The sequence below is a fragment of the Protopterus annectens genome, chromosome 5.part1, assembly GCF_019279795.1.
Source record: "Protopterus annectens isolate FY-2018-M chromosome 5.part1, PAN1.0, whole genome shotgun sequence".
In the NCBI taxonomy this organism is placed as follows: domain Eukaryota; kingdom Metazoa; phylum Chordata; order Ceratodontiformes; family Protopteridae; genus Protopterus; species Protopterus annectens.
In genome coordinates this window covers 773,789,896-773,813,016 of record NC_056736.1, presented here as the reverse complement: position 1 = coordinate 773,813,016, position 23,121 = coordinate 773,789,896, and positions in this window count along the sequence as shown.

The following is a 23,121-nucleotide window of genomic DNA, read 5'->3' as shown; positions in this document are numbered from 1 at the left end:
AGTCCAAGATAAGCATTTTTTCACAGTTGTCATTTGTAATTTCCCAATAGATCTGTAAATGAATGGGGTATTTGCAACAGTTAAGATAATAGTTCCTGTCTCAATAATAACACATTTTCAATACTACAGTTGTTTTCTCCTTTTGCTTTTGATAGCATTATTATCTTTTCTATGCTTTTTAACATGAATGCAATGTTACTTGGATTTATTTTTGATGTTTGCATGTTTAATTGTTATATACTTCATATGAATTACAGATAACGTTTTACTCTGAGGCAAAGTTGAGTCATAAGCATTTAGTAATAACACTGTTATAAAAGTTATCTATAAGTCAGTCAATGTAAACCTGGATATCTTGTTTACTCTGTTTTCCCTGACACACCTTTAGTAAGTGTATATTAAAGAAGTAGGAGTGTGAAACACTTAATTATTCCTGCAGTAATGATAATCATTCACACTTGCAAGTAATGCTTATCTATGCTCATTTTTGTACTGCTAAGGAGTGTGCATGGCATTGTGTATATCCTCACACCATATTTACCTGCTCAGCACTTCATGCACATTGTGTCATTCATGAATGATAATGAGCTGGATTTGTATATTCACATTGCTTATTGTTATATGACTAGTAGCAATGGTAAGGTTACATTTTAGTCCAACACATGTTTTACTCCTATAATCTTTGCCAGACATCAACCAAAGGTTACCACAAATAGTAAATATGTTTAAATTCAGATCTATCTGATAACACCGACAAGCGAAAACACCGAGATCATTAATGCCACAAAACCGAAAGTTCAAAAACATGAAAGTTCATATGCCTGCCACACCACAATCCCGACAGTCAACAAAACAAAACAAATTCCTTTTCCAAAAAACACACACACACAACACAAGCACACCAAAAACCTTACAAACCTACACTAAACCTTACATACACAACTATCTATGCACTAACCTTAGTGCAAACCCTAACCCTAAGATCCATCCCTATCGCACACTTACCTTACCTGCACCCTAACCCTAAAGTCCATCACTAATGCACACTTACCTTACTCGCACCCTAACCCTAAAGTCCATCACTATCACATACTGACACAGTTGCGTTCGTTTCACATGTCAGTGTTTTCAGCGTTGGGATTTCGAACTGTTGATTATTTCCATTGTCGGTCTTTTGGTGTCGGTGTCCATGTTGTTGGCATTTAGAGCTTTCGTTATTCTCAGGTAGATCCTTCAATTCCTATATTTTAATTCAGATATTTTGATAATGCAGCTATCTATACAAACTTGCACATTCTTGTCATCATTAAATACTTTTGACATTGTTTTTATTTATTTATTTAATTTATTTTTGGAGGGAAGTCAGGGGATTTTTATAGTTTTTATTACCAGTGTATCTATACCTCTCAACCTGAAAACATCAAAAATCTGGACAAAGGTCCATGAAAAATAGGTACAATTGGCCAAAAATCTGTACACTGATTAACATAAAATCTGCATACATAATTATGTAACCACACCCACTTCAGTGGAATTGTGGGATAACAACATTCAAACGCAAACTGAAGAACAGACAAAATATTACATACAAAATATATCCAGTCATGCTTTTATACATGGCCAAAAAAAGTACACCTCATTCAGCCACTGCATATCTCAGGACCATAGCAGTGTTTGTTGAGTAAGGGGTGTTAGAATTTGGTTTTTGAACCTCCTGTTGTATATTTCAGGATACAAGTATGAGCCTCAGGATGGAGATTATAAGTGTAATTTCAGGAAAATATACTAACTTCAAAATTGTAGCATTTTTTAGTATTCCCTCTTGTCTGAGGTATAGGAATATAGGAGTTGGTAGATGCAAAGGGGTTTGCCCTCTTCCAAAAAAATTATTTAGGTGCAACAGCAAGTTTTGCATTTTGCTGCTATATGCTGGGGAATCGCATGTTTTCAGTTATGGGACTCTGAAGAATCTTGAAATTCTGATAGAGTATCCAAGAATTTAGAATCCATGGATTTATTTTCATAGCTGAGATAATGGTGAGGTGTGCTTTTTTTATGTTTCATGACCAGGGGATGTATATGAGGTGTGATAAGAAGTAGAGTTTTTGTTAAACAACTCTGGTGTATGTACATGAAATGTAGACCTAAAGACTGAATGTTTATGTGAACAAGTAAGAATATTCAAAACTGTTGAAATCTTTCACTAAAATAACACAGCAGCAATAGAATATAAACACATTTGCAAGATATGATTTTAGATGATAACAGAGAGAAATTATAGGTAAAAAAGTACAGTGGAAAAATAAAGCAAAATTAAGAGAAATTGTATGGTGGCTTAGTTGAGGGGAAAAATCATCACTACCTTATAAAGCAGCAATTAGTTTTCAGGCTCATCTTGTCAAGTGATACAACTCGTGGAAACAATGAAGTATGTACTACCCTAATGCAAGTCAAAAAGAAGCACCCCATAAGCACTATCTGTTGTCTTAAAAGCACGTCAGGGAATTAGGTTGCCCAAACCTCAATTCTCCCAAGCCATGAAACCAGTCTAACCATCAAATCATGCCATTTCTCTGATTCAGCCTGTACATTTAGAAGTTTTTGAGTTGTTATGACAAAACTGTGTAGAGTAGCTGAAATAGTATTATTTTTTGGGGGTCTATATTAGAACATCGAAATTTCACAATTTTGAATTCTCTAATATTGACCCATATTCAGTGAATGCTGAAAATAGTGAAACGACAGAAAACCACATTTTTTCCTAGGGAAAAAAATTTGGTTGTCCCTTTCTGTCATTTTGCAATTTTCAGCACTGTGGTGGAAAGTTACAGGTTGGGTACAGGTAAGTGTGCAATTGGGCGTGGGTTAGGTATGTGTGCAATTGTGTGGATGTGAGGGTTAGAGCAGGTTAGGTGAGTTAGGGTTAGGGTGCGGGTGAGGTGAGTGTGCGATAGTGACGGACCTTAGGGTTAGGGTTTGGCTTAAGGTAAGTGGATAGTTAGTGGTGTTTGTACAGTTTAGTGTAGGGTTAGCTGGAAGATTTTAGGTGTATGTGTGTGGATTGCTGTTTGTTTGGTGTGCTTGTGCTGTGTGTATGTGTTTCGGAACATCAATTTTTTTCCCTAGGAAAAAATCTGCTGTTCTTCATGTTCGATGGTGTCAGTGTTCGCTGAATAGGTGTCGATATTAGAACATTCGAAACTGTGAAATTTTGATGTTCTAATATAGACCCATTTTTTTTTGTGGTGTGCTAATGGCAAAGGGTTAAAAATACAGTCCCCACCTAAAAAAAAATGTCCTAATGGCAGGTATTTTCTTAAGCCCACAGTAGGTACTCCTCTACTAGCCCAGTAAACAAATTAAATAAACAGTAGTTACCATTAAGCCCAAATCAAAGCTCTCAGTCAACAACACAAAAGGGTAATTTCTGCACATCAATTTTACAAATGTTACATTATTTCATTTTATCATACATTTTAGCCTCTCCTTGCCAGAAAAATACAATTTTAAAGAAATATGAATATATATTAAATACAGTCAAAACTCTATGCCAGTTTAGAACATGCTGCTTTACCACCAATTAATGGCAGAAAATCTGACAGAACAATCTACTACAAACTTATTCACCACTGTTCTTGTGTAAATACACAAGTGGCATAAAAAATATAGTAAAAAATACTCAAAAAGCAGAATTAATTATTTCATTTGGTGCTGATGGACTATTACCATATATCATGGCCAAATAGCTGACTATAATTATTCAGGCTTGCAATGGGGATAATTTCCCACCCGGTCTTAATGTAAGCTTTTTCAAAAGTACAATAAAGCCAATAGCAACTCCCATAGGATAAAGAAACAAATTAAATACAGCAAACTATTTGTGCATTATCATTTTTTTCTCTCCTCTGAGTGCAGTTAACAACTAATGTATAAGGACTCCCAGAGCATACCTTCTGTGAGGGAAGAATGAAGAGGAGTCTTCATTTAAGTTCCAAAAATAAGTGAAACCAGTAGGGGAAGACAGTTATGTTACCGCAGCAGGAGTATCCCCTGTGAATGGTCAGATTTTAGAAGGCCCTTGTGTTGAAGTAAAGGCACCTTATTTTTGAGGTGGGGACTGTATTTTTGATCCTTTGCCATTAACACAGCAAGTAAAATACTAGTAGCTCAGCTACTCTGCACAGTTTTGTAATAACAACACAAAAACTTCTGAATGTACTTTTTCAATCCCAGTGCTTTGGTGCCAAACCCCTCCCTGTTTCACACTGGCTGTTAGAATATAAAGATAATTCTCTGCAATAACACCAAAGTAACGACCACGAGCCTCCTCACTCCGGTTTCTTTATAAACTAGTACAACCATTTGTCTGACCCTTTTTCCATGCCAAGCAGAAGCCCAAAATACTGCATTTCTTGTATCTTTTAATCCTTATTTCTCTCTTTTTTGTTTGATACAGCCATCACCATGTGTAGGTGATTGTTGGAAGCATGTGCAAATGCCAGGGCCACCTCCTCTGAAACAAATCCCTAGTTCTGCTGCTATAATATGTACTTTGCATACAAGACTTTAATGATACACAACCAAAGCCAAATACTGAACATTCATATAAATATAGGCTAGCCGTACCAGTTATTGCTGGACTCTGCACTAAAGTACAACTTGAACATGTAGGACTTACTTGCTCCTTCTTTGTTTGGCTGCACTGGCAGAACTAAAGCAGAAAATTTAGTTAAATGTACTAATTAAATGTAAAAAAGCAGCTTTACAGCTCCTCTGCTCCACTTGGTATGTGCTGTTGCTGTGAATGTTCCATGTACAACCGAACATACTTAATAAAAAATAAAAGGTAAACATTAACAGACAGTCTGAAGAGTCCTATTCTGACAGGCTGTCAGTATCCATCATGAAGCTGATGTCATCACGCATCACTGCACGTCATGACATCAGTGACAACTCCAAATAAATAAATAAATAAATGGGAATTAAAGAGGCCACTCTGGAATTTGTGGCACCCCATTATTTTGACCTCAAAACCGGTAAATACCAAGGAATTCTATATGGCTGAGAGGTACGATGTTTGCATATGTTTGTTGCCAATCACTTTGCTTCATTTTTGTGACACATATGGTTATTTGTCTTTTTCTTTATCATATATAGACATATGGCTCCCAAAAAATCTGGCCCACATAAACTGCCATTGTCAGGTGATGAGAATGAGGTGATAGTGCAGGCACTCCACTGACATGAGATCACACATATTAGAGACAGTCAAAGCTAACAAGTCCTTCTGTGACCATACCTGGTTGCAGGTGGTCAGTCATGTCAATGCTGTGGGTGGCCATGTACATGATTATGGTGTCATAAGACACTGGGCCAGGTAAATGATCACCAAAGTCAAAGACAGAGCCACTGCTACAGCACAGGAATTGAGGACTATTAGTTGTGGTCTTGCTACCAAACCACCAATGAGACAGAAGCAGAGGAGTTCTGTCCACTGTAAGGGGTTTCAGAGTAGTGGGTGACATAGGTACTGATGTGGAGGATGATCAAAGGTATAATGATGAAGAACAAGTTATGCCATATTAATAATTAACTGATATATATATTTATATATATTGGTCTACCTGAAAACACAGACACACCAAAACACCGACAACAAAATAACCGACACGAAAAAAATGCCAAAAAAAACGAAAGTTCAAAAACACGAAACTTCACATGCCCAACAAACCAAAATCCTGACAATCAACAAATCAAATACCTTTCCCAAAAAACACACACACAACACAAGCACACCAAAAACCTTACAAACCTACACTAAACCTTACATACACAACTATCTATGCACTAACCTTAACCCAAACCCTAACCCTAAGGTCTGTCACTATCGCACACTTACCTTATCGCACCCTAACCCTAACTCACTTAATTTGCCCCTAACCCTCAAGTCCGTCACTATCACACACTTACCTGACCCGCACCCTACCCTAACGTCCATCACTATCATACACTTACCTTACCCACACCCTAACCCTAACTCACTTAATCCACCCCTAACCCTTAAGTCCGTCACTATCACACACTTACCTGACCCGCACCCTACCCTAACGTCCATCACTATCATACACTTACCTTACCCACACTCTGACCCTAACGTCTGTCCCTATCACACACTTACCTTAATATGTCAGTGTTCTCCGCATCGGGATTTTCAACTGTCGGTCTTCTCCGTTGTCGATCTTCTGGTGTCGGAGTTCTCATCTTCAGCATTCTGCACTTTCGTCCTTTTCAGGTAGATCCATATATATATATATATATATATATATATATATATATATATACAGAGAGAGAGAGAGAGAGAAAGTGAGAGCAAGAGAGAGGGTGGGGAAGAGAAATAGAGAGAGACAAGGAGGAAAGAAGGAAAGTGGAGCTGAGAAGGTGCATAAAATCCTTTCTAATATGTAGACGTAGTTGATGCTGCTGTTTATTGTGTCATTTATATTATAACGCTTATCATGTCTCCTTCATGTCCATTTCATCTGTTACTGAGGTACCACCACCACCTGCTAACGGTATGGCCATAACGTTCTTTTTTTATTACTGTATAGGATATTGATTTATGTCTACAGTAAGTCTTTTTTAATTGCACGTCCATCTATTATTGCTTAACTTCAGATTTACTTAACATAATTTTGATAATTTTGTTTCTATTTCTCACCTTGATGTGTTAATTACTTATTATCTATTGGCACTGACTGATGTTAAGAGTACCTGTAGCTTCTGATGATGTTGATGATGGAGCTGAAGAAGCATAGTCTAGGGATGCAGATGGTCATTCTGACAGTGAGTTTGTGTCTCCCACATCCCCTGCCCAGATTTTGGACACAGTCAGTATGCCTAATTATACCCATGACACATAGCCATCAGAGACAGGATAGGCTGAGGGGGACATGATTGATCAGGGCAGTGTGGTTAATCCAGTGGCATAGCTGACTGTGTCTTCCTGTAGCATCATGAGGGTGAAGAACCACACACCGGTGTTGGGAGAGGTTCTTGGAGTCCTGCTGAGCACCCTCTCTCCCTCCAATGATGGTGTGTCAGTAAGTGCCATGTAACGTATGTATAGGACCATCACAGAGGCACAAGCATGTTCCTCCAGGACCTCAAAAGAGATAGTCCAGGTATTGTGTGTTTTGCATTCTGACATGTGAGACTGCCTGAAATGAATGGCAGACTGGATCATGCAGGGTCTGTAATGGGACATTGGCTAAAGGAGGGTCAGCATCCATATGGCTGCAGAGCTATTACATCATTAGGTGCTAGCTGACAGGGATGTGAGAGATCCCCCTCCAGCAGTGACACAACTTCCATGGCTCCATCAGATATTGAGATGCCCACACATAGACATAGTAGGCCACGATCAGAGATTGAGATGCCCACACATAGACATAGTAGGCCATGATCAGAGATTGAGATGCCCACACATAGACATAGTAGGCCATGATCAGAGATTGAAATGCCCAAACTTAGACATAGTAGGTCATGATCAGAGATTGAGATGCACACACATAGATATAGTAGGCCACGATCAGAGATTGAGATGCCCACACATACACATAGTAGCCACGTGGTGATGATACTAGCCATAGTTGTGATGATAGTTCACCCAGAAGATGTCCTTCACATTCAGGTAGCATCCTGACTTATATCTAGGGCCATGAAACTGTCAGTGCAGAGGTAATTCTCATGGTCTTAGATGGTTATGGTGAACTGACTACTTTACCCTGCATGGCTCACACTTGTGTGAGATGCCAGGATGTAGTGCTAGCACAGTGCTTTGATTGTATTCATACAGACACACCCATGTTAAAAATCATCTTGGCCATAGCACCTCACAGAGATAAAAACACACACAGACACACACACACACACACACACACACACACACACACACACACACACACACACACACACACACACACACACACACACACACACACACACACATGCTTGTCCAAAAATACAAGTATATAAACCTTACAAATGAATGATATAAATATGATGCTGCTGGCCTTGATGATGGATATTAGTTAATCAACTGGTTTCTCACTCACACACACAATCTAACTTCTTTGGTGTCAGGCGTAGCCACTTGTAAGTGCCTACCCTCCCACCACCCCCACACATACCCTGTCACCCTGTGCAAGTTGTTCATAGGTTCATAGGTGTGTACTAGGCTAATGGCCCTGGATCCTTTACAAGCATAGCCCATAGGATTACCCTGGCATCATGCCACCTGACCTTAATTTGTGGTGGCTGTGTGTTACCCTTTGCGCAATTCATTGTGACTTCAGGTAGCTTATGTCTGATGCACAGATTGGATAGCAAATGCTTGCTTCCTCAGGTGTTTACTTTAATGGAATGTATTGCAGAAACTCTTTTTTTTTGTACTTTTTCCCCTTGAGTTGTAAATGTTTTTATGTACTTATTGATCCTCACTGTATTTGTATCGTATTCCAAGTGATGCAGTCTTATGATGTAATAACTACTGCTTGCTCATAAACTTGTGCAAATGAAGCTACAATTACCATGGACACTGTTTGGGTATCTATACTGAGCAGCTGTAATGCAGGATGCACATAACTGGGCAGTCTCATATGTGTACATTGTATATCTCACTCAGTATCATATGTGTACATTGTATATCTCTCTCAGTATCATATGTGTACATTGTATATCTCAGTATTATACGTGTACATTGTATATCTCACTCAGTATCATATGTGTACATTGTATATCTCACTCAGTATCATATGTGTACATTGTATATCTCAGTATCATATGTGTACATTGTATATCTCACTCAGTATCATATGTGTACATTGTATATCTCAGTATCATATGTGTACATTGTATATCTCAGTCAGTATCATATGTGTACATTGTATATCTCAGTATCATATGTGTACATTGTATATCTCACTCAGTATCATATGCGTACATTGTATATCTCAGTATCATATGCGTACATTGTATATCTCAGTATCATATGTGTACAGTGAACAAAATAAAATGCTGTGTCTGTATGAAGATAAAATCAACCAAGTTTATTATAAATCCAATGGTAAGTGCTTACTATTGGCTTTGGAATAAACTTGGTTGATTTTTTCTTCATACGGATATAGCATTTTATTTTGATTTTATTTTGGATTTATTTGCTTACTGCTAGCCGAGGATATGTGTACATTCTATAGCTCACTCAGTGTCATATGTGTACATTGTGTATCTTAGCATCATATGTGTACATTGTATATCTCACTCAATATCATATATGTACATTGTATATCTCAGTATCATATGTGTTCATAGGTTCATAGGTTAGTACTAGGCTAACTGCCCTTGTGAGCCATTTTAAGCCTAGCCAATTATTCCTTGTGAGACTCAAACCCTGCACCTTGTGTTTGTAAGGCAAACACCTTAACCATTAGGCCACCCCGTATATTGTATATCTCACTCAGTATCATATGTGTACATTGTATATCTTAGTATCATATGTGTACATTGTATATCTCACTCAGTATCATATGTGTACATTGTATATCTTAGTATCATATGTGTACATTGTATATCTCACTCAGTATCATATGTGTACATTGTATATCTCAGTATCATATGTGCACATTGTATATCTCACTCAATATCATATGTGCACATTGCATATCTTAGTATTATATGTGAACATTGTATATCTCAGTATCATATGTGTATATTGTATATATCTTAGTATCATATGTGTACATTGTATATCTCACTCAGTATCATATGTATATATTGTATATCTCAGTATCATATGTGTACATTGTATATCTCATTCAGTATCATATGTGTACATTGTATATCTCAGTATCATATGTGAACATTGTATATCTCAATCAGTATGATATATGCACATTGTATATCTTAGTATCATATGTGTACATTGTATATCTCAGTATCATATGTGAACATTGTATATCTCACTCAGTATCATATGTGTACATTGTATATCTCAGTATCATATGTGTATGTTGTATATCTCACTCAGTATCATATGTGTACATTGTATATCTTAGTATCATATATGTACATTGTATATCTCACTCAGTATCATGTGTACATCGTATATCTCAGTATCATATGTGTACATTGTATATCTCACCCAGTATCATATGTGTACATTGTATATCTCAGTATCATATGTGAATATTGCATATTTCACTCAGTATCATTTGTATACATTGTATATCTCAGTATCATATGTGAACATTATATATCTCACTCAGTATCATATGTGTACATTGTATATCTCAGTATCATATGTGTACATTGTATATCTCACTCAGTATCGTATGTGTACATTGTATATCTCACTCATGAGTTACTGCTGACATCTCTCTAGAGTTGAGCCACTTTTCGTCTTAGTGACATACAATACTTGCATATTAGAGTGTTTCTTACAGGTTCAGCACTTACCTTCTGCAATACTGCTGCTACAAATGTGTCTTTGAGAGTTGATTCTCATGCTCGCAGAGCACAACCTTTATGTGCATAAGTAAAGACTGAAAATTTTGAGGCATCACTTTTAATGTTTGTATGCACTTAGCATCTCAGTTTTCACTTATGTAGGGGTGTGTTCGCCGTCTGCCTATTAGCCAGATCCACGGCATATTATTAATGCTTATGTCTGCCAGGGTCATCTATAGCTGCTACTTATTCCTCAGACTCCTCATCTTTATCTGCTGGCCTTGACTGTGGTCCTTGTCCTTGTTGTCCTTTTGTAGCTGTTTCCTGAGCATTATATTGTATAATTTGTGGCACAGACTGTGAGTATATGTGGCACAGACTGTGAGTATATGCAGTATAGAATGTGAGTATATGCAGCACAGACTGTGAGTATGTGCAGCACAGACTGTGAGTATATGTGGCACAGACTGTGAGTATATGTGGCACAGACTGTGAGTATTTTGGCAGAGGTGCCTGGGTTGTACTTCTGGGTACCACCTGATGTTAACTGACACTGGAACCTTGATTTGATAAGCCAAACACACGTACTATGATATTCCTAGTTTGAGCATGGGCATCATTGTATCGTTGCTCAGTGAGGCTGTGGTGGTTTCTCATAGGTGTCATGAGACAAGGTTCCAGTGTCTAACAGATATATAGTGGTAACCTTTCCTAGTGATGTACCTCCTTCCCTGCTCACAGGGTATGGATTTTATTTTTATATGTGTGGAGTCAGTGGCTTCAGAACCTAAGGGAAGTGTGCTATGTATAGAATTGTTGCATGGTTGTTGCTGTCTCCTCTGGGGTATATGGAAACTACATATGATCCCTTGTATGTTATAGCACTGCATTTAGAAATTGATGTAATATTCGAGAGGCTGATGTCTGTGTATCCCTAACATATCCTCCATGGGTGTGTAAAAAGTGCTTGTTGCTAGCAAATGTAATGCCACATGTACCTTGGATTCCCCTGGGATGGGTGCTCTACAATTTCACCAGAGCCTCAGGTGAAGCAGCAGAGGCTGCATATTTCTCCTGGGGTATCCCTGTCTAATATTCAGTTTCTAAATCATACAGTTCATGATGAGTAAACGGGGTCTGAACACTCTTCCCATTCCAGGCTGAGGTCTAGCAGCAGCAGCAGCAGCAGCATATTAAAGCTTGTTGCACATGCATGTTAATGATAGCAGCAGCCAGGCTGAGGTCTAGCAGCAGCAGCACCTTGTATTAAAGCTTGTTGCACATGCATGTTAATGATAGCAGCAGCCAGGCTGAGGTCTAGCAGCAGCAGCACCTTGTATTAAAGCTTGTTGCACATACTTCTTAATGATAGCAGCAGCCAGGCTGAGGTCTAGCAGCAGCAGCAGCACCTTGTATTAAAGCTTGTTGCACATGCATGTTAATGATAGCAGCAGCCAGGCTGAGGTCTAGCAGCAACAGCACCTTGTATTAAAGCTTGTTGCACATGCATGTTAATGATAGCAGCAGCCAGGCTGAGGTCTAGCAGCAGCAGCACCTTGTATTAAAGCTTGTTGCACATACTTCTTAATGATAGCAGCAGCCAGGCTGAGGTCTAGCAGCAGCAGCAGCACCTTGTATTAAAGCTTGTTGCACATGCATGTTAATGATAGCAGCAGCCAGGCTGAGGTCTAGCAGCAACAGCACCTTATATTAAAGCTTGTTGCACATGCATGTTAATGATAGCAGCCAGGCTGAGGGCTAGCAGCAACAGCACCTTGTATTAAAGCTTGTTGCACATGCATGTTAATGATAGCAGCAGCCAGGCTGAGGTCTAGCAGCAACAGCACCTTGTATTAAAGCTTTTTGCACATACATCTTGATGATAGCAGAAGTAACCCTAACATTTTTGTTTGAAGTATATTCCTGGTTAAATTCCAGAAAGTACTGGAAATAAGGCCAAAAGGGAGCACTGAGTGTACATGGGCATTTTATACATTCCTGAATAGTTCTGCCATGTTTGATTGTTTAATTAGCATGTATTTCAGCTTTGTATGCCTTCATTAGTGTAATATGCTGCTTAACCTTGTTTTGAGGGAGGGTGCATAGTTACTTATTTATGTTTTTATATTTGCTTATTTGCTTTTGTTTACTGGGAAAGTTCGTCTGGGAACTGAAATGTCCATTTTCAGCCAAGACCAGTAGAGAAAAGCTTCAAAACAAGGATGAAAATCCATTTTGACAATTCAAAAGAAAACAGTCAACAAACATTATTTACAAAATATTTCAAAGCAAATGGTCAGCAAACATTATCTTCAAGGCAAATAAGATTAAGGACATACATGTTTTCAAGACATTGTGAGTAGAATCAACAATTTTATAGTAATACAATTTATAGTATCCATAGGGTACAGACTGCATACTTCAAACTGTAAAATTATGTTTTACATTACAATGTAGATATTTAATGAATTTAGATGTTTGATGAACACCAAACGGAGCACTTGCAGGAAGTCTAGATATGTTCATGAATCGTACCCTTAATCTTGTGCAGGTAATTTGTGTCACTGCTGCCATATCTCTGAAAAAGCATTTGGGCAGTATATTTAGTTTGCTGGCACAAGCATGCTTACTGTTTGTGTTAGATTTATTTTGCATATTATCCTATTGTGAAAGCAGAGTTGCTCTAGCCCTGTTAGTTATACTAGAATGCATGCAGAGAAGACCTTAAGGTGCTGCTAGGATGCAGAAGCAGATGCCAAAGTGAGCTAAGGGACCCAGCCATCTGGACATTGTAGACACTCTAGTAAAACAAAAACGATGGCAAGGTTGCCATCACAGAGTACGGGCGCTCAGTGGGACCTCACAAGTTATGTCTTCGCACTTGCTAGCCTGGATGCTTAGTTTGGTAAGTAGCTGTTACTTTATCAGTAAACTAGAAAACTCAAGAGCTTCATTCTGTTGGAGAATGACACTGAATCAATAGAGGTGTTGTGAGGCAATGGGACACCTGATTTCTAAGTTGAAAATAGGAAAAAGGGAGGTGATGATCATTTTTTCCTTCACTGGGTATGTAATACTTTTTTTCCATTTGTCGGCAGTTTTTCTCTTTTACTTATTTTTTTCAGAAAGAGCAGTGTTAGACAACCTGAGACATTCTGCCATTTGTCTGTCCCCTTACCCTTAATACCAACACATCCAGAAGGAACTTTCACAAAAAGGTTTGATTAGGTTGGATGCAGTGCATCATGAGAGGAAGGAAAACAAAATGGTGTCTTGTCTTGAGCACTTGATGAAAAACATTTTGTGAGACCTTATTAACATTGAAATAAGCAGTTATCCTATTTAAATATGATCATAAAAATCAAATCATCTTCATTTCATATTAACAGTTTTACAGTACACATTTTATCTTCCTTTTAGTGCTCTCTTTACTCGTAATATAACTGACAAATGCCCACAGCCTACACTCTTTCTCCAGCTATTCACTTGTCGCTCATTAAGCCCATGTCTTTTCCACTGTAAAAGTGATTGTGTATGACGGAATATTGCTAGCAGGTTATTGGACCTGTGCTTTTTGTACTTAATGGTGAAGTAAGTATATACATTCATTTTCTGTTGGGACATTCATTTATCTACTAGCTACATGTAATATTGCCGTTGCCTGTGATACCTGCTGTGGCTAAAAATCAATAAGCATGCAACAAACAGATAAACATATCAATGGGAAAAACAGCAAAATGAACGCTCATTTTAAAAGAACATTCAGGATATCCTTGGTGATGCATAGATGCATGAAGGCTAAAGTGACTTTTAGAAAAATTGCTGAGCTTCACTGAATTTGCAAAGCTACAAACGTTTACATTTCTGTCTTGTCCAACTCCTGCTAGAAAAAAGAAATCTGATGGTAGCTGCCACAGCACATGAATGCCATTTATTTTTAACTACATTAGACATTTCTCTTAGTGAATCCCTTGTCTTTTATGTGGCATAATCACATTTAAGGACAATGTAACTGGTAATTGCTTATTATAATTTTGAGAGATTTTGTTTCAAGATTTGATTTGTAACTTACTCTGAGTCAAGCTTTCAGAAAGAATAGTTGTGTAAAATCTTACCATAACCATAGATGTCCTTCTCTTCCATGTTGCAGCATTCTTAGTGTGGGATTTACTGCCTCAGGTGACCCAAATGTCGGCTCCTATACAAAAGCTTAAGCCTGGCTGCTGTAGGTGCATGGGACGTCACATGTAGGGCCATAAACCAGGGACCTTAAATGTGACGTCTGCATGCGCAGACCTCAGAATTTAAATGCCCAGTCGGACAGTGCCATAGAGAGTAGTAAGTGATGTCAGCCAGTGGTGCAAGGTGTCATATGCTGGCTAGTCTGACCCTGGTCTAGGATAGAGCCTCTGAGTGTCCTTAAGACAGGTCAATAGTAAAATAGGGGGATATATGGGTGAGAAAGAATACTGCAACATAGATGAGAAGGATGTCTATGGTTATGGTAAGATTTTACACAACTATTCTATGTTCTTCTATTCCTATGGTCAATAGTAAAATAGGGAGATATATGGGTGAGAAGGAATACTGCAACATAGATGAGAAGGACATCTATGGTTATGGTAAGATTTTACACAACTATTCTATGTTCTTCTATTCCTATGTTGCAGTATTCTTAGTGTGGGAGAGTACCACAGCTTAATTAGAGGGAAGGGTGGAGGTAGATGTAGGTGATTCCACAAAACCCTGCAGGATTGCTTTAGCAAACCCTGCCCAGACTCTGGAGATGTGGTCCAGTTGTAGTGTCTGGTGAAGGTGTGAATTGTGGACCAGGTGGCTGCTTCCAGGATGGAGTCTGTGTCCAGGTCTTTGAAGAAGGCTTTGGAGGTTGTCATGCCCCTGGTAAAATGAGCTCTTCCTCCCTGGAGTAAGTGTTTGCCGTGGTGGGATTAGCATAAGCAAATAGTTTTCCTAATCCAATAGAAAATGGTTTGCTTGGAGACTGCCTTGCCCAGGGCCCTAGGGTGGAAAGATACAAATAGTTGCTTAGATTTTCTGTTGGACTTAGTTTTGTCTAGCTAAAACCTTAGTTGTCTGTGCACATCCAAGGAATGGATTATCCCCTCAATGTCATTGGTTGGAGAGGGGAAGAAGGTGGGCAGGTAAATGGATTGGTTTAGAGACAGTTCGTTGACCACTTTAAGCATGAAGGAAGAGTTAGTACAGTACATAGGGTCACCCTATCCTTGTGGAAGGTAGTGTAGGGATAGCAGGCCATTAGAACTTGTAACTCTGACACTCTTCTGGCTTAGGTAAGGGCCACCAGCAGTACAGTCTTCCATGTACACATTTAGAGCATAGCGCCACTAGCTGGTTTGAATGGGGCCAGTATTAGTTTTTACAGAATAAAGTTTTGGTCCTGGGGGGGGGTTGAGTTGGTTTTCTTGGTGGTCTGATGTGTAAGACCCCTTTCAGGAATAATTTGACATCTAGCCTAGTTAGTAAAGGGGGATTTAATTGTAGACAGGCTGAAATTGCTAATAGGTGTACTTTCACTGAAGAGTATGAAAGACCAGTCTTAATTAGGTCACTCACATAGGTAAGGACTGGAGGGGTCTACCTGGCATGGATCCCTGTCCTTATGGAGACACCAGTTGGAGAATCTTTCCCATTTCGATAAGTGTGATCGCCTAGTAGTGGGTTTTCTGGCCTCCCTCAGGACTAAAAGCATGCCCTCTGAGAAGAGGTGTCTGAAAGGGATTAGAAGTTTATCACCCAGAGTGTTAGGCTTAACATCTGTTGGTGAGGGTGAATTAGAGTTCCCTTTTGTTGTGTGAGTAGGTCCATCTTGTGGGGTAACTTGTGGTGATTGCCCTTGGCTAATGATAGAAGTAGGGGGAACCAGTGATGCCTTGGCCAAAAGGAGTCACCAGCAAGATTTTGGTTTGTCCCTGCTGATTTTTAGGAGGACTTTTTGAATGAGAGAGAAGGGTGGAAATGCATATAGAAACCGCCCCTTCCATGGAATTCTGAAGGTATCTACCCTCCAGGCAAGTGGAGAGTGGTCCTTGGTGCAGACATTATTCAGTTGTCTGATCTGGGGGGAGGCAAACAAATCTATTTGAGGTGTGCTCCACTGGTGAACAATGTCTAGAAAGCTCTCCCTTTTCAGCATCCACTCATGCTGTAGAGAAGATGTCTGCTGAGAATATCTGCTTCTTTGTTGTCACGAGAAGGGATGTATGTTGCCTGCAGGTATAAGCTGTTCCTGGAGGTGAAGTCCCAAATTTGCAATGTTATCCAGCAGAGGAGGTAGGCCTTGGTCCCTCTCTGTTTGTTGAGATACCACATGACTGTGGTGTTGTCTGTGAAGATCTGAAGGGGGCCCGGTTGCAGGATAGGGAGGAAGGCTTTCAGGGCCAGAAGAACTGCAGTAATTTCCCTCACATTGATATGTTTCTTTTGGAGGGTTGGGTTCTAGGCCTCCTGTACCATGAAACCTTTCATGGTAGCCCCCCACCCTAGGTTTGATGCATCTGTATGCATGTGATGGGTTGGGGAGGGTGGTTGTAGTGGAAGGCCCGAGTTCAGGAGTATTTGTTGGATCCAACACTTTAGTTCTCCTTTGAGGCAGGGCAGGATGGTAATCTGGTGCTCTAGGGGATGTTGGTGTTGCGACAACACATTTTTCAGGTACCATTGCAGTTTTTGCATGTGCATTCTGGCTAGAGACAGCACAAGGATGGTGGCTACCATTAGTCCCAGGATCTGAAGGAATTGTCTTGTGATATCTGTTGAACCTGTAATAAGCTTTGGAACTTCAGAATGAACTGGCTCCCACCTAAGCACCATTTTCAATAATAGCTTCACATCAGGCTTTGTGCCCACTGAATGGCACACAGCAACATTTATCTCACTCCACAAAGGGGGAGCCACCACTGATCCTGGGAACTATTGCCCTATTAGCCTGATAAGCCTGGTCTGTAAGGCAATGGAAAGTATCATCATGGAACTCATAAACAGAGACATTGGTAACCTCCAAACTCTGTACACCACCCAGTTTGTGTTTCTGAAAGGCAGATCATGCCTCTTGAACCTGATTGACTTCTTTGAGGCAGTCACCAAAACCGTAGATGAGGGTAAGGTGGTTCACACAGCCTATCTTGACCTCGCCAAGGCTTTTGACATCATCCCCCATTCTGGAATTATAGCTAAACTCACTAAACTAGGTATAAATCCCTATGTCACAAGATGGGTTGCCAACTGGCTCACTGACAGAACTCACAATGCAAAAGTTGCAGACTCCAAATCTGACTTCAAACCAGTGACAAGTGGAGTACCACAGAGTTCAGTCCTGGGTCCTCTCCTGTTTGGTATCTACTTCTCTGGAGTACAGGCTAACACAGAAGGCCTTTGGTTAATGAAATTCACAGATGACTGCAAACTAGGAGCCATAGATGAGTCCTTAAATAATGTAGACATCCTACAGAAGGGCTTCACTGAGATAGATGCCTGGTGTCAGAGCCATGGCCTCAAGCTCAATGCCAAAAAGTGCATTGTCATCTCCTTTGGTAAAAACTCTGTACCCATGAACTACCACATAGGCGTCAGTCTACTTAACACACCTTGGGACCCAGGTGGACAGTAGTCTCTCCTTTGATAATCACATTGCCACAGTAGTCAGGAAATCCTACATGGCACACCACATCACAAAAGGGTTCTCATCCAGGAAAAAAGAGGTCATTGTTCCCCTCTACTCATCACTCATTAGACCCATTATAGAGTACAATGCCCCTTTTGGAATGTACCTCACAAGACATCTGCAGCAGCTGGAAAGGTCACAGAAATACCTCACAAAAAGGATTACTGGCCTCAAACAGATGCTCGACTGACAGTCTAAAAAAACTCCAGCTTTACTCCGTAGCATATCATCTACTCTGAGGTGATCTCTGCCTAACATATAAAGCTATGTCAAACCCAGAGCTGTTGGACATGCTATACCTAAAGAAATCCCAATCCCTCCAAGCTGCATGCTCTAGAGACCTAAACCTTGCCACCACAATAAATAGGACATGCTGGAGGGATAGATTCCTGCCCCAGAGACTTCCCATACTCTAGCACAAACTACACATCTATGTCAAGCAAAGTTCCTCATTAGCACTCTTCAAGAAAAATGTTGATGAGTGGATGGGAAATAGGAAATACACCCCTGGATCACTTCTGTGGCGCTGCTCAACAGGGGCACAAGAAAATAACTTTCTTGGGTGGTGTAAGGCAGGGAACTTGGACTGATAGCCTAGTACCTACCTATGAACCTATGAGAGAGACAGAACTTTGCCCTAAGAGAGGAAAGCCTGCATCAGCTCTGTTCTGATCCTGCAGCCCAGAAAGATTTTGTCCTGCTGGGTGAATAAGGATGATTTTTGGAGGTAGACAGTGAATCCCAAGCTTTGAAGCAAGAAAGTGGTGAACCTCCAATGGTTTTGAAGGGTGTCCTCTGTTTCTGCTAGAATGAGGATGTCGTCCAGGTAAGGATAGATTTGAACACCTTTGGTGCTGCAGAAAGCTATGGCTGGGGCTAGGCATTTTGTAAATACCCTGGGTGGAGTAAATAAACCAAAGGGTAAGGCTGTAAATTGAAAATGAGAGCAGGGCACAGTGAAATGCAAGAATCTTCTGTTGGAGGGTTTTATGAGAATATGGAGATACACTTTCTTTAGATTTAGTGTGGCCTTAAAGGCCTGGGCTGGCAATAATGGAGGAAGAGTTTGAAGGGATAACATTCTGAATGATGGAACTTTCAGGAGAAGGTTTAGAAAGGATAGATCTATTGGTCTCCAAGGGCCATCTTTTTTGGGGGATCAGAAAAAGTCTTGAGTAGAAGCCTTTTCCTTCCTGTTCCCGAAGGGCAGGTTCTATAGTTCCTAATGTCAGAAAGTATTGCAGTATGTGAGGGATGAGGTGTAGTTGATTTTTTGGGGAAAAGGAATGCCCCTTGGAAAGGGATTTCCTTCCAAGAAAGGAAATATCCATTTTGTATTATTGCAAGCACCCAGTGGTCTGATGTGATGGATTTCCAAATGGGGAGGCAGTGGGGGAGGCAGGCTGACAGGGGGAGGTGGGCAAGGCAGTCATGCATTGTTGGGTCCACTTCTGTCTTGAAAAGGCTGTCTTTGACTGGGTTGTGAGGCAACTGGTCTGTTGGAGGTTTGCCTCCTGATTCCTCTCCTATCCCTGGAAGAGGAAGGGGCAGCAGAGGGGTGGGGGGCTCCTGACAAAGGTAGTCTTAGCAGGATAATTCCTGTAGTATTTAGGGATGGGGACACAAGTAAGTGCTTGATATCTTGAAGCTCTTTACTTTTTTCCTGCAGGTTTTTGAAAAGATATGCAGACTGTTTACCAAACAGGAGGTTGTGGTCTAATGGGACATCTAGGATTTTAAAGTTGAAATCCTCTGGTAGAGGTTGGAGACATAGCCCAGAATATCTGTGGAGTACTGATGCATAAGCAGCAGACCATGCAGAGGCCTCTGTTGCATCATAACTGCATCTAACAGAATGCCTGGCAACCTGTAAATCCAGGGGGAGTTTAGATGCTATTTCAGTTTTGGTAGGGCAGTCAGGGGTGGATGCCAAGAGAGTAGAGGCTTGTGATACTTGGTCCAAGGCATATTTTATCATATGAGTTTGGTAGTTGATAGCTCTGAAGGCTAGGGTGAAGGAGGTATAAACCTTCTTCCCTATCCTGTCCATGTTTTTGCTATCCTTATCAGTAAGGCAGAAGAGATGCTGAAGAAATCAGTCTAGTCTGCTTGTCAGGGGATACAGCAATTACAGCATGGTCTGCCAGGGGTGGTTTTACTAGGAATTTTTGTTCATCTGAAACTTTATAGAACCTGTCAGGTCTCTTAGGGGCTGGTGGTTGTGAGTCTGGGTTCTTTGATGCTGAGGTGAAAGCATCAAGATAGGCAGGAATGACTGGTGGGATGGCGGAAGGCGAGGGAGATTCCACTTGGAGTAGTTCAAAGTATCTCCTTTGAGTGTCAGTCATTTGGGAAGTGTTCCATTTAAAGTATTCATTCATCTTAGTGATGGTCTCCACAAAGGTGATATCCTCTTGTGGGCAGTCCCCTTCTATGGATTCCTCATCTGAGGAATAATATTCAAGTGAGGAGGCAATTTGTGAAGAATAGGAGATTGATTCTTCTGAAGATGAATATTAGGGTTTCTGTTCTTCTTCCCCCTGTTGGGCAGTAGGCAAAGCAAGAGAAGTGGCAGAAGCAGGCCTAGGACTGAGCACTGGAATGGTGGAGGGGAAGAAGCTGTGGGCCTAAGGGCCATGAAGGCCTGCATCAAAGAGCTAGTAAAATATTGCCAGTTTGGGACTCCTTCCGAAGGTGGAGTCTGGTGTTTTGTTTTATGTTTCCTTTTTAAAGGTGTAGGTCTCGGAGAAGGCCTGGGTTCAGGAGTCAAGGAAATGGTAGGGGTTTCAGCCAGTCGAATCCCGGTCAGTCATCTGATGTTATCTGGTTTCCCCTTGACATCAGTAGGGACCAACGTCAGAGCTATCTCTGTGGACTTGCTGGTCATTACTTATGAAGGGGCTTCCTCGAAGGGAGCCGTTGAAGTAGACGGTTCTGTTCGATGTCCCTCAAGTCCTAAATTGGAAGCTTGTGGGATGTCCAATGGTGGAGAGGCTGAGGAAGTAGGCCTGGAAACCTTGGCCTTTTTCCATGGTGGTTCCATCAGAGTGGCCAATTCAGGATTCATCCTGAACACTAGGTTTTTGAGACTCTGGTTTTCTAAGTATAGATTAAGGGCGGCCAGATGGCTACAGAGGGTCCTGGATAAAAAAAATTGACAAATCGAGCAAGTGGCATGGTCATGCTCTCAGCCTAGACAGAAAATGCAGTGGTTGTGCATATCTTTATGCGGTATCTGGTGCCTGCATCGGCATTTACCCTTCTTAGCTGACATCGGCTAATGGTAACTACAGCAAATCAAGCTCAAGCAATATAAAGTCAAAATCCCCAACACGGTACTTAGTTTGAGACGTCTTCAAGTAAAGGAGTGAAGTGATCGATGTGATGGTCAACTGCAGCAGAAAAGTTCTGAGGTCTCTGTGTGCAGATGTCACATTTAAGGTCCCTGGCTTATGGCCTTATGTGTGACGTCCCATGCACCTACAGCAGCCAGGCTTAAGCTTTTGTATAGGAACCAATGTACGGATCATCTGAGGCGGGAATTTCACACCAAGAATACTGCAACATAGGAATGGACGGACATTTGTAGTTCCCCAGATATTTTTTCTGCCTCATCACAATTATTGTCTTCCTGTCCTCTGACATTTCTGCACTGGACAGTTATCTGTTCAAGATCTGTGTGTGTGTGTGTGTGTGTGTGTGTGTGTGTGTGTGTGTGTGTGTGTGTGTGTGTGTGTGTGTGTGTGTGTGTGTGTTTGGAGGGGTTCATAACAAAGTGGGCAGATTTTTTGAGGACTGCAGGACACACACACATCTGAGCCTTTTGTTTTATTTTGCCTAAAGGCAGCCAGTTCCATCTAAACCTTTTCAGTGAGTCCTAGAGTCTGTCCGTTATTCTCCGATTCTTTCTTGGCTCCCTGCTAACATGGCACCTGCCTGTTGCCTTATTTTCTTTAGACTGTAGCTAAATGGTCACATAGGACTTCTGCTTTTTCTTAGTTTTCTGCCATTTTACTACCTTTTTTCTCAACCTGGCCAGTTCTGTCCCTCACTTCCTTCTTTCTGTTACACATAAAAAAGAAAGCTGCTCCTTCACTTATTTATCCTGTTTACTTTAACTCCCTTTCAGCTTCAGTCTTTTCTACCCTTAAGGGTGTTCTTTGTGCTGTGTCTCTTCCACCTCTGCATGACCTCACTTCTTTTTTTTTTCCATAATAAATTTTTATTGAAATATATTTTCCAAAAACATTACAAAAATACAATAAACATCACACACATAATACACTATAACTACTACAAACCATTTATACAATATCTACATGAAATGCTTCCTATATTTAATATATTCCTAAAATCAGTATCATGCTAATATAATATTGAAGACCTTTTCCCATATTTTCGGGTTATTAATATTTTTGTTAGTTTGTTTCAGAAGTAATTTATGTGCTAGTATATGCTTTATAGCCACAAGCTTAAAATTATTCCATGATGTCTTATGTGGTTCTAGCCAATTTGTGGCTATATAGAGTTTCATCAGCAAAAAAATATTCATACAGATAATAGTTTGCGATCTGGAAAGCTCTCTTGGAGGAATGTGTAGAATCATAAATTCCCATGACAGTGTAGAACGTTGATAATGAACTTATGAAGCTGAAGGGGAGAAGCAGATGCCAACTGTTATCTCTGTATATTACCTCTGTGTTGTGCATCTAGCCAGTTATATAGTACTTTAGAGAACACAGACTGAGGACACGTCTACAAGTGATTGTCCATGGCTGAGGTGTTTTATAACTTCATAAAACTAATCTCAGCACTGCTTGTCCTCCAGTTATACAAAAAAGAAAATATCAAAGTTCATCCTTCCTGTCCTAAAAGAAAGCATAACTCAGCACACTCCTTCTTAGGCTGTGCATTGC